Genomic DNA, 13,363 nt, shown 5'->3' with positions numbered 1-13,363 from the left:
TATGACCGTGCCAAGTCACCAACCCATTCTGGGCCTTGGCTTATTGTATAGTGAGGGCATTACAGTAAAGTTTGTCTAATTAGAGGCCATCTCTCACCATGTTCGGATGACTGCCTCCTCCTCAGTTCCTCTGCTCCTATGGTCCTTTGGTCTTCCTCTCACCTCACCTGTTCTGGAACAATCAGAGGCACCTGTCATCTATGCTGGTGGTTTTCAGGCTAAAGGGGTAGCTGAGGAGTTCTCAAACTTAGCTACACATTAGAATTATCTGGAGAGCTTCAAAAAATGATGATGCTGCATCCTTTACCAAATGAATCCATTTCTGAGGTGACATCTAAGCACTTTTATTTTTAAAAACTTTCCAGGTGATTAAAATGTGCAGCCAAATTTGAGAATCAGTGCCCTGCAAACTTTACCCTTAGTTTGAATCACTGAGTATCTTCTCAATGCAGATTCCGGTTCCAGAAGTTCTGGGTGAGGCTTGAGAGTCTGCAATCCTAAGAAGCTGCCAGGTAATCTGATGCTGTTGTTTCCTGAATGACACTCTGAGTAGTGAGGGGAAGACACACAATCGAGGAATAATATAAAGGAGCAAATGCCCCTGATTCACTTCAGCTGGAGCCTGAGGGAGGGGGCATCCGGCGTGCTGAAGTGGGCAGAGCCATCATCTATGTTCTGCTTCACTGAGCTCTTGGCAAAGTCAAGTCTAGTCTGAGGCCCAGAGTTCCAGGGGGACCATGACACCCATGTGCATGCTGTGTCTTTCCTGCCAACCCCTTGTGGCATTGATCTTTCCTGGGAAGTTTTGTCCATGGCTAGGTACCTGTGTTATTACTTTGTTTACTAACTGGACTATGAGCAGCTGGAAGGCATGGTTACCTCTCTGTCTTCAGACCCTGAATCACACAGGTGTCTGTTGAATGAGTGAGTGCATGGAGGACGGGCCGTTCTTGGAGGGAAAAAGGACAGGACTATTATTTTTGCTACAATGTGACATGCAACAAAGATTCTGTTTCAGAGGGTGTTGCACAAAGGAACAATAATACCCCGGGACCCGGCAGGGATAGGGCATTCTCACGGCTTTCGGCGTGCTGCTGTGTGATCCTGCCTCTGTGTCCTTGCTCTTGCCTGGAAGGCCTGCTCAGCCTTCAGCTGGGTAACAGCTTCTCGTATCTCAAGGTCAACTCAGAAAGCCTCTTGGGTGTTCAGCATTTCTTCCCCTCCCCCTGCCTCTGTGCCACCACAACTCTAGAGCGACTTCTATCACAGACTGTTCTACTCGATTGCTGATGCGTCTACTCATCTGTGTTGGCAGCTCTCAGCACAGTGCCCGGAATGCAAGAGGAATCTAATGAGGAAAAGCTAAGTGAAGTAAAATGAATGATTTACCACAAACTTTTTCTTGGCGTTTCTTGATTTTCCTCCATAAAGTAATAATTAATCAGGACAGCACGAAACAGGTTGTTGTTGCCACCGCTGTGATAACCAGGGTACTAAATCTTAGTTTCCTCTGTAATTAGAAGCTGTTAACAGAAATAACACACCACAGTGGTGTTCTCTGTCCTTCGTCAGCATCCAACCTGAGCCGGGAAGATGGCAGGTTGCTTCCTAACAGCTGGAAGGCTGCGTGTGAAGCCCAGCTGAGAGAGCCAGAGTTTAGAAATCTCTTTGCCCCGAAAGCAGGGACCAGGGCTGCAGGCGCTCTCCGGCGCTTTTAAGGACTGTCTGCCAAGGGAGACTGCGATCTACTTGCCAAGTAAGAGGTGCCCTGTTGGCTTCTTTTAGGTGCGATTGGTTTCTGATTAACTTAGAGCTTATGATTAACACTCCTATCTTACAGGAAAGCGACGTTTGCTATTACGTGATTCAAAGCATACTTGTTAATTATCATATTTTTAGCTGATACACAGCATTCATTTTTAGAACCCCTAGAAAAAATATCATGTCTTTGAAGGCATGTCTAGGTAACAAAACCCCCGGGGTAGTCACATATAAGAGTTTCCTTTATTTTTCTTTTCTTTCCCTTCCTTCCCTCCCTCCCTCCCTCCCTTCCTCCTTCCTTCTTTCTTTGTAAAATAGGACCTAGAATGAAAAGATACAGTTCATTTTAGCATAGTGACGGCTTACTGCAGCAGAGAAAGCTGCCTTATAACACCTCCTTTTCAGTGTGTGCAAGGATTGTGATGACTGGGGGGACCCTTTCAGCACGGCTGTGTGACCCCACGTCAAGGACGGAGGCTGTGTTTGACAACGGTGGATGTAGCCAACTGTATATTTCAAATAAGAGGACTGGTAACTTGATCTGAGAGAAAATTAAGGCTTAATCCACGCATTGAGCTGTGATTTACATTTTGATATCATAATTTATTTCCTGCTTTAAATAGGATCATTAATGGTGAAGAATAAATCAGACTTTGCCTGAATTTTTACAAAGAGGATTGGGTGTTTTCTCTTTTAAGACTTAAAAAGGAGCCATCTCAGTCAATATTTCCTGTGCCGTCACCTAGAATCAAAGCCGAGTCCTCAATTCAGCCTTGGTTAGCTGTGAGAGAGGGGAGGGAAGATGCTGCTGGAAGCGACAGACCCGCCCTCTTCTCCCCAGTCCCTGGCCCCTCAAACTTTCATCTCTCCAGAGCTGCTGCTCTTATTTTTTCCCTTTTCTCCTTTTTTAAAAGCATTTCTCATTTCCGCCATTCTCTGAGGGATAGTGAAACACAGACTTCCAGAACTCATTGGTGCAGGGAACAATGTTCCTTTATTTCTTCTTACAAATATGCATTTCCTGTTCGTTTTTTTGCAGGTCACAGGAAGGGCCTTGTGGCTTGAATTTGCCAGGGCCCTTCACTGGAGGGTCAGCCTGCGCTTGGCATGGGTGCTGGCCAAAGGCGTGCTGTTGACCTTCACTCAAATTCTGTGTCATGTTTCTGAGCCTCTTTTCTTCCAACAGCTCCTACTGGCTTAACAAAGAGCCTGCGAGCATGGAGGCTGGCTTTTTGGCACTTCTGTGACTATGTTCTACTCATATCAAGGGACCTGTCCCTCAGACAGAATTCCTGATTCGTGTCAAAGGTTTGTACACAGGTGAGTGCTTTACACAGGTGAGTGCTGAGAAATAAATCCTTATTAAGGGATGGAGCCCTGTTTAGGAACTTAATCTGGAATATGCTTAAGAAGAAACAAAATAATTTTAAAAGGGTCGGCCAATCCTTCATATTTAGAAGAGAAAACCACGAAGTTAGGACTAGCGTCTCATCTAGGGTTGGAGTTGAGAGTGAAAATTGAACTGTAGAATCAAGTAGTAGGAATCTGCAGGAATTTGGAGTCTTCCTGTTGCATAAGAAGGGTGGAGAGGACAGATGTGTACAGGTGTGTGTGGGGCTGGGGTTGCAAAGGAAATAGTGGAATAAAAGAAGAGAAAAAACTCTTGCTAATGAGAGGGTGCCCCATCAATTTAAGGCTAAAAACCCATCCAATTCTTCAGCCAGGTTGACAGAAGAAAGTCAGCACGCTGACATCTAATACGAATTTAGGTTTTGTGCCATTCTGTGCCTGCTGCACTTCAACTTTCAGTGTTCAGTAAACATCTGATTCCCGGGATAGCCTTGCATTAGGATTGCTCTGAAAAATCAAAGGAGAGAGGCTGGGATGCACCTGAAGGGGTTGAGGTGAAGGGAGGGGGCCAACGGGCTCAGGAAGTGAGATAACCCGCAAGTCCTGGACTTCACAGGAAGCAGGAGCGGGGATGGGGGTGAGCATGATCCTTGGAAATCTGGGGAGGGTATGGGATTCCCACTGCATGTGGAGGGGGGCCAGTCCATTTGGGTATACATTTCATTTGGGTATACAAAGAAAGGTTGAGCCCAGAGAGCTGGAAGACTTGGGGACCAGTGGGTTAAACACTAGATGTGAAGAGGTTGACCAGGGTTCATAGTCAATAATCATAGCTAATGCCTAACGATTATTTGCTAAATGCCAGGCATTGTCCTAAGAATTCATTAACCCGTGTCCTTCAACAACTGGTGAAGCAGGTGTTTTCATTATCTAAAATTTTACCAGATGAGGAAACTGAGGCTCCAAGAAGCTGAGGAAATCACCTAAGGTCACAGAGCTGGGGAGTGTGGGTTAGTATTTGACCCCGTGGCATGTCCCCGGAAACCGTGCTCCCACCACCACTGTAGGCCCCCACTAGAGGAGACCCTACCTCACCGGAGTGGTCTGCAACCGGGGACTCGACCACTCAGGACCAGGTTTCCTCCCCTTCACAATAAGAGGCTTGGACCGTTGATTGACAAGTTCATTCATTCTGGGCACAAGATGGCAGTTTAGCCTAATCCAGTAAGATTGTTCTCTGTCCGCCTGGCGGGTTCCTACAGAATTCTGGGCAGAGGAAGCCCAGGACTCTGAGTGCTTCTGACAGGTCATCAACCCTTTGTCACCTGACAACCATTGCCTCCCACCCTGCCTGGCTGCTCTGTGCCTGTCAGTCACCACGAGCACCAGAGCCACTCTCAGTCCCAACCCTAACCCCTATGAATGTCTGTAATGCCTCGTTCTGATTTCCTCTAACTTTGCCCAACGTCTGTCACCCTTTCCCTGTGATCTCAACAGTCCCCCCAGTGTCCCTCTTCCTTTTTCCCTTTACTTTTTACTGCCTGAAATTTGACTGTCCCAAAGGGACACTGCCTCCCCCCAAAGGTGACGTTTTTCCTTCCCACCTTCTCACACCCTGAGGCTTGACTGTGGTGAGAGAGGTGTCCTTGCTTCTCCTTGCAGATTCCAGACCTTCCTTTCTTTCTGATAGCCTAACCCCGCCTCCAGTTCTCTATCTAGATCATCAGTTTGCACCCGCATGACCCTCCTTGAAGCCATTTGCCAACTCTTGGGAATGGAAGAACATGTTCCTCTATTGTTTGGGCTCCTGACTCCCTGTTCCTGTGTGAAACATCAACATGGGTATCCATCCGATGACCCTGTTAACATTTGGGCTCCTCATTCCTCAACCTCTTCTCTTCTTTTTCCTCTTTTTTCTGCCACTTACCTCAGCCACTCACTCCCACAATCACAGGTAAGATCTCATCACTACCAATAATAGCCGTCACTTCTCCGTAAGCTCTCATTTTAAGCAAACTTCCCTCTGTCCTTTGTCATCTTTTCAGCTCCTTTCTCCTAGTATCCTTTCTCCAACAATCTTTTAACCTTGCAGGGTCCTGCAATCAGTTAATCCCATCATTGTTTTTCCACTATCTCTAGCTCTTATATTGTCACTGCCCCATTTGCCCACCTGAAGTTCCACGGCCATCCATATAACTAGCTGGAAGCTGTACTTGGCTGGAGAATAAATGCTGGACTTGCTTTAAATTCATGATCATTAATTTCAAGTGGACCCTTAAAGCAATCCACCATGCATTTTATAACTCCCTTGCTGATTCACTGTCCTACACTCCTAGATAACTATTTCACCCACCTTCACCTCTATCCTCAAATCTCTGACACTTCATCTCCAGTCTTCAATCTCCAGTGGTGCTCTTGCTGAGAAAATTGAAATTTTCAGAGAACTTCTGCCAGCTTCCATCAATTCATCCACCTACCAACCTGCACGTGTGCTGGGACACACCGCTTCCTCTCCTGCTGCAGAGATGAATCGTCTGTGCTCCTAGCCAGTGTCATTCCTGACGTGTGTGTTCCAGAGTCCATCTCCTCTCCCTACCAAAGGAAGTTGCTCCTGCACTTCTCTGCTCTCTGACCTCACCGTCGGTTTTTCTTCTCTACTAGATTTTCCCATGAGCATGCAAACATATAGTCATTTTTTCCATCTTACAAAAATGAAACAAATAAACAAAAAACTTCTTTGGCTCTACTTCTCCCTCTGTCATCCCATTTATCTCCTTCTTTTACATCAAAAATCCTCAAAAAAAAAAATTGTCCTCACTCGCTGCCTCCATTTTCCCCCTTGTGCTAGCAGGATAGTTTCTGCAATGAATTGCTTGAGTGATGTAACAATAAACGTTTCTTTCTTTCTTACATCCAGCTCTCCTGGGTGGTTCTCCTCCAGGGGACGACCCAGGGATTCAGTCTGCTCTTCTGCTCTGACACCCCTGTCTTCATCACGCACCCTCCATGGTAACGTCAAAGAGAAGAGTGGGAGCAGGATGGCACAGGGTTATATGGTCCGACCTGCTTAGAGCAGGCACACATCATTCTGCTCACATTTCTATGTCTGAAAACTGGGCCACGGGGCCCCAACATAACTACGAGGGAGGCTGAAAAATGCAGTATTCCAGTGTGTTTAGGAAAAGGAAATGGGATAAACTTTTATTCTGCTAAATCATTGAGATTTGGAAGATTTTTGTTACAGACACTAGTGTTATGTACGCTGACTAATGCAGAGATTGGTATCAGCTTTTGCTGTAACAAGAACTGGAAATACATGGTGTTGGGTTAGAGGGAGTTTTAGAGGTGAGAAAAATAGATTTAACGTACTGGAGAGGTAAACATTTGTTACGTAACAGCAAAATATTTGGTAAAACTGTTTTTATTGAGATCATAGCTCTAAGAGTAAGTTGGAAAGCAGAATGTTAGTGACGTGTAGAGGCTATTATTGCTTGCGTGTGCAAGATATTAGATTAAAAAAAAGATGTGCTTAATATGAACTGGCCAATTTGTAAACAAAATTGAAAAAAATAGAATCCAGAAATGTGGGTCTTACAGGATTGGAAAAGCGTACTGTTTCAGTCTCTGCACAACAAGATAGAGGATTTAATACGACTTTGAGCGAAAAGTTCTCAGAACACTTTGCAATTGAATAAAGCAACTCAGAGCAAGGATCAGTATAATGGTCTGGCCTTCCCATTCAAGCCCGACAGTGGGAGAGGGAGAGGGGTAGGCAGAGGGAGAATATGAGAGGGAAAGGGAGAGAGAGATAGAGAGGGAGTAGGGTGAGGAGCAAGAGAGAGAAAAAGAGAGGGAGAGGTAGAGAGAGAGAGAGGGTGGGGAGGGGGAGAGAGACAGAGAAAGAGTGAAGGAGGAAGAGACAGAGAGAGACAGAGACAGAGAGATAGAGAGACAGAGAGATTGGAGAACTGTGGTGGGGAAGCAAAGAGGACATTTAAGAACTATGTGTCTAGGGTAAATTTGGGTGTGTTCTTGACGTATGAAACTGATGAACTGACTGGAAAAAATAGATGTGGTCCTCCTTTGTGCCCAGGAAGAGGAAATGAGATTGATGAGCATCTCGTCAGCTCCACCACACGGCTCTAATTCGGTGTTTGCCCCCATCAGTCCACTGAACTTGCTCTTGTTGACTCATCAACAAGAGGACACCCATATTGCTAAATCAAGTGGTCAGTACTCAGTCCTCATCCTACTTGACCTCCCAGCAGCCTTAGACACAGCTGATCACATCCTTTTTCTTTGAAACAATTTCTGCCCTTGGATTCATTCTCTGCTCATTTCCTTCCCCTATAGCCTCCTCACCTCCTGAGTTTTCCTTTCTAGTTTCTCCTCATCTCCCTGGTCTTTTCATGCTGGAGGCCCTAGCGCTCAGTCCTTGGATGTCTTCTCTTTCTATCTACATTTACTCCTAGGGTGAACTCATTAAGTCTCATGGAATTAAATACTATCTGTGCACTGGCACTTCCCAAATTCATGGTTCTAGCACAGCCCTGTCTCCTGGCCTTTGGATTCATCCAAGTGCCTCCTTGTCATCTCACTTGTATTAGTCATCTCAAACCTAATGTGTATAAAACTCCATTCCCAATCTTCTCCCCTCGAGGCGATCGGAAACGGCAGTTCCATCCTTTGAGATTCTCGGGTTCATAAACTTGTAGTTAACCTTACCTCCAGTTTATATCTCATATCTCTCATGCAACCCATGGGCAGATCTTGTTGTCTCTGCCTTCAAAATACTCCCAGCATCCAAGCACTTCTCAGCATCATCGAGGCTAACAACCATGCCAAGCTATCATTATCTCTCACCTCAATTACTGGGCTTAACTGATGACCCTGTTTCTGCCCCTGTGCCTTTTCATCTGTTCTCAACCCAGTTGCCATGGCGATCAAAAATAAGTCAGATCATGTCATTTTCCTGTTCACACCCTGTGATGGCCTCCTTTCTAAGGCCAACCCAAAGCCTTTTTGATGGTCTACATGGCCCCACAGGCACTGGCCGTCTCCTACTTCTCTGGCTTCTTCTCCTACTATTCCCCTTCTTACTCCTTTCTGGCTACACTGGCCTTCTTGCCACCCTGAATATTCTAGGCATGCCCCCACCTCAGCACTTTAGCATTTATCACCCCTTCATATCCTTAATTCCATGCCCCTTTGTCAGGGAGGCCTTTCCTTGAGCACTTCAGTTAGTTGCTACCCCCAGGTCCCAACACTTCCTATGCTCCTTCCCTGTGTTAATTTCTTCCATAGCACTTTTCATTTTCTATCATAGCAAATATCTTGCCAACTGATTATATTTATTGCCTGTCTTTCCTAGTAAAATAGAAGCTCAAAGAGGTAGAGATTTTTGCCTGTTTTATTCACTGCCGTGTCCCAAGCATCTAGATGAGTGTCTGGCACAGAGTACATAGTCAACAGTATGTGTAAAATATTGAGTGAAGGAATAAATGCCCGCTTTTGTGTAAATGATGAGAGACACTGAAGGGAAATGTGATCTGAACTGGCGGGAAATGTCAGGGCTGCCTGGTGGAGGTCTGGGCTCTGGGAGTCGGAGGGGCTCCAGGCTATCGGGGGCTCCACGGAAGTGCCTTGTCATGCTGCAGTGCTCTCTCCCATGGCTGGACCGCATCCTCCCTGCTCTAAGGCTTCCTGCTCTCTGCAAACCCCACTGCACTGGCATCCTCTGGCTGCTGTGCACAGCATAAATGAGGAAGTCAATTGGTCTCTGCGGGACTGTGGGCGCAAGGTGGAGGGAGGCCGGCTTCCATCCCTCTCTCCATCTCCCTCTCCTTCCCTCATCGCTGTGCAGAGTCTTCCCCTGTTCTTAAAAGGAGAGGGCATTAGGATCCTCAGCAGAGCCTGAGCATCGCATTCTGTCTGTCCTCCCTTGCCACCTCCTTTGCATTTCTCCTGCCTAGAGCTTTCAGGCAAAGCTTAGGATATGCAGGCTCCCTAGGAAAGGATGCTTCCAGAGCTGTGACAGCATGCTTAGTCTCAAGGCACAAGTTGACTCACGGCTTCAGTGTGGTAACACATACAAAGTACAGCTTCTGTCCTGGAGGAGATAGAAAAATACTGTTGCTGCTTTGCAGAGAAGAGGCACCCACTTTGAGAAGGGTGTGTATGTGTGTGTTTGTGTATGTGCAGTGAGGGAACCCAACCTGAGTCTCCTGGACTTCTGTCCACCCCGGGCTCCACTTGGCACGTTTGGCACATTAGTGTGACCTGAGCCTCCTGGAGAAAACTCAACCTGTGGGCAGAGGAAGTCAGAGACAAAGGTTTGGACCCAACGGAGAGATATTCTGAGTACAGTATGGTGATTGTCACTTAGATTGTCCCCAAACAGAAAGAGCTGATTTTAGTACCCCCTCTGTAAGATACTGGGCACAAGGTATTCTGCTTTTGTGCCCCTATTGTAAAGTGTGACGCAGATCGGGTGAGGAAGGCTGTGTTCTGCTTTGGGCACAGGATGTGCCCAAACAGCTGGGCTGCCCAGGAGGCTAGACTTGGTGGTGCCCAGCCCTTGGATGACCCCTGTAGGATGCCAGCATGTGGGCCCTCGCAGTGGTGATGCCTGGAAAAGGTGGTGCTGGAAGGGAGGAGGAAAATGACAGACATCATGAGATCAGTGAAGAGCGTGTTCCGGAGCACATCCAAGACACTCTCTGGGGAGCCCAGAGAATAACGTGTGGCAAGGTCCGCCTTGCAGGCAGCTGAGAATGCTCATCTGAGAGACGAGAGCACAGGCCCGTGAAATTCAGATACTTCTGTTCAGACCTGGAGAACAGGCTGCGTGTGAAAGAGGTTAGCAAGCTTAGGAGAGGGGTGGATAGATCTACACTCCAATCCTGGCTCTACCACCTGGCGCTGTGTGACTACGAGTTCCCTAACCTCCCTGGGCTTTCGTTTCTCTCGCGGTAAAATGGGGGGCAATTAATACCTTTGCAGTGTTTTTTTGAGATTTAGAGATAATGAATTTAAGGAGCCTAGCACAGCATACACACGTTAACGGATGTGGTTATTTTTATTGTTATTAGTACTGTATTACACCAAACAGCGAGAGCAGTATGTAATTTATGTCTGAATTCCTGGTATGTGGTTCAGTGCTTGACCAAACTCAACTTTATTTATGCACATTTATGAATGAATACCTAAATAGAGAGAGGGCTGAGAAGTAGGAACCACCTAGTCTCTCAGGGAGGTACTTTCTTGGGAGCTATCAAGTGGGTTACTTCCCTTTGCCCAGGGTAGTCTTGGTTTGGACCCCTTGGCCTGCTGCCCAGGGCTCTCACAGTGCGCTACTGAGCAAAGCCAGAGGCAAAGTGGGCAGACAGTCTTGCTTTGGTGTTTTTACCTTTTGCCGCTGATTCGTAGGAGCCACAAGTATCTTCCACGGTGTTCTCTGAAGCTCTGGATTCGTGACTTCATTTTACCTTTCTGGGTTGAACTAGTTTCATTTAAAAGAACTTTCTGGGAATTCTTTTTTGTCTAACCATATTGGTTGTGCACATAAAGTCAAATTAGAGCGAATCATCAGCCAAGCACTCCCGTAGCCTAAGGCCAAAGCTGGGTTTGACTGTGTGTGTGCATGCGCATGCGTGTGCATGTGTGTGTGCGTGCACAGGGGGTTGAGGAGAGTGTGTTGAAAGATTATTACCTAAAGGAGAACAACCGTGGCCGTTGGCCTCCTATTTGCAGCAAGCCCACAGGGGCCTGTGATTCTCCCAGCTCTCAAAATCAAGCCAGATGGAGAATTTGTGATTGCTGCCGGATTTTTGCCCTTTCAAAAGCATCCCCCCATAAAATGCAACCCCCATAAAGATGCATTCACACAATGCTGTGTCCTAAGGCATCCCTAAATATGTTCATCGCCTATGTATTTCTGTAGGTCCTGGAAATGCTGCTTACGTCTTTTGAGGAGCTAAAATAGTGCACTCAAATTTTCATCTGATCAGTAATATTTAATATGCGATTTTAAGCTTGTAATATAATACATTGGAAATGAAAAGTAAAATTAGATGTAGTGATTTCATCTACCCTTTTTTCAGAGTATGGAAAACCTGATGAAGCCGGCAAGATACTGCCTCTTGAAGTACATTCTATTTCTAGAGTTGTCTCTTCAATTGGCCACACTTGTTCTCAGGTCTTTATGTCTGCATCATGGTATATAAGGCGCTCTTGTTCAAGACACTGGCTTATAATTTGACATCCTCAAGTCATTTAAGCCTAAGTGTACTAGCACTTTGTGTGCCGGAGAGAAAAAAATGAATTAAAAATCTAAAATGATCTGTGAAAGGCAAGAATCATCTCGCAGGTAATCTGCTCTGTGATCACCAAATGAGAACGGATGGCACAGTCTGCATAAGCCAATGCCTTGATTCAGTGAAGTGCAGACTGTATTTATTCACAATGTAAAGAAAAAAAAATGAGGTGCTATTGAATTTTTGAGGAACCAGTAAACGTAGTGTGACTGCAAGACTTACTTCCTGTAATTCCCAGGGAAGCAGGTCTATGACAGTGGGTGTGAGTCCCCAAGAAGGCCTTCTTTTTGGGATCAAGGTTTGTGCACACTCTTATTCATTTACCTATTCTATGTGCCAGGCCCAGGGCTGGGTACTGGGGACACACAGTCCCTGCCCCAAAGGGGGACGCTCCAGGGAGGGGAGCCAAAGTGAGTGCTCATTGCAGTCGCATAATAAATGCAAAGGGGAGGTTCCCAAGCAGTGAGGAGACGCCATCAGGTCTGGCCGCTTGGGGCAGGCTCCCCAGAAGAGGCTTTCTCTTTGGAAATCTATGCAGCCATGAAAGAAAATAAAAATTCTAATCGGGGTGATTGCCAAACTGAGAGGAAATCAAAGTCTCCCGAGGATCAAGGTTTCCTTTCAGCCCAGAGTGCCTCCATGTCCTCAAAGAAAAATGAGAATTAAAATCTAATTTAAGAGTGCAGTCTAGGGAAACATTTTCTAAGGGGAGATTTTGGGTATCTAGAGGAAAGGTGACTTCACTGGGAGTCTTCGGTGGTCAATATCATGTATCGGGAAGGATTGCCCAGCTGGAGGTCAAGATTCTTAGTCACCTCACTTGGTTTTTCCCTCAAGTTTAACAAATCATTTCTCCTTGCTGGGCTTCTGCATCCACGTGCGTGTGAGAGGTGAGATTAGGCAACTTGTAAGATCCCCACAGGCCATGTGTCTCCAAAAGGTCTCTGCATCTCATCCCGAATGAGGATGTTAACAGCAGAACCCACCATATCCCTTGGGAAAATTTTCTTTCTCAGGGTCTAAGTGACCAAAATTTGTTTTAACTGTGTCTTGTCTGAGAACCAGTGCAAATATTTAAGTCATTCAATGAGAAACAACATTTTTGCATTGATTATCTGGGTTAATGGCGATTAAACTTTTTTGGGGTTCAGGGACCTTTATGTGAATAGAATAAAATATGACCTTTTCAGAAAAAAAGTGTTCTTATGGTTGCACGCGACACATTTCACTTATAATCCATGCATGAGGATGTACAGACTCTTGGAAATACACCTAGGATCAGAGACCATGTTTTAAACATCCATGGTTACATACGGGTCTTGTAAATTATTGTGAGGTGTGAGTTACCTAGACAAGTGATCTCCAAAGTTGGGGACTGTACCCCAGAGGGTACACAGGAGGACCCACCTGCACGTAGGAAGAACATATCAGGAACTTCCAATACAATCTATTCTATGTTTGAAAAAGTAAGAGAAATTAACCCTTACAAATATGTAGGGCTTCCAACAGGTCTAGGTTTTTCAGCTCAAGGTGTGTTCCAAGAGGCACCGGAGGTGTCTTGAGGGGTAGCGGAACTGGCACCATCACTGGTTCATTCTCTTGTCAGAGGCTTGCGATGCATCGCAGTTAACTTGTGATAGAACATAGTCATCGATGTGGTGGATGTCAGGAAGACAACACCTTTAAATAACATCTACAACACTTTGCACTGAGATGTGAGTGGCCATTTTAATCTATTGTGTTATACAGAAGATTTGTGATTTTCTCCTGGCAAATAACTTCAAAGTTTTTTAGAATCTAAAGATGCATTTTTCTTTAACAGCAACCACAAAACACATCCTCCACATGTGCTGACCTTCTCGTGAGATGATGAGTGATAGTGGTGTTACCAAGCTCATGCATATATTTCATTTCTCCCTTCAAGGTAATATGACATT

At 45.8% G+C, this 13,363-nt stretch overlaps 1 long non-coding RNA gene across 1 annotated transcript; it reads left to right on the top strand.

Moving 5' to 3' along the window:
- Positions 1-954: 954 nt before the first annotated feature.
- Positions 955-13,363, top strand: LOC147916027 (uncharacterized). Its single transcript, XR_015553596.1, has 3 exons — positions 955-1,756; positions 2,948-3,081; positions 13,249-13,363. It is a non-coding gene; the product is annotated as an uncharacterized LOC147916027 (long non-coding RNA).

The sequence above is a fragment of the Ceratotherium simum genome, chromosome 11 (assembly GCF_057802395.1).
Source record: "Ceratotherium simum simum isolate JZ-2026a chromosome 11, ASM5780239v1, whole genome shotgun sequence".
Taxonomy (NCBI): domain Eukaryota; kingdom Metazoa; phylum Chordata; class Mammalia; order Perissodactyla; family Rhinocerotidae; genus Ceratotherium; species Ceratotherium simum.
This window is presented reverse-complemented; position numbering and strand designations above follow the sequence as displayed.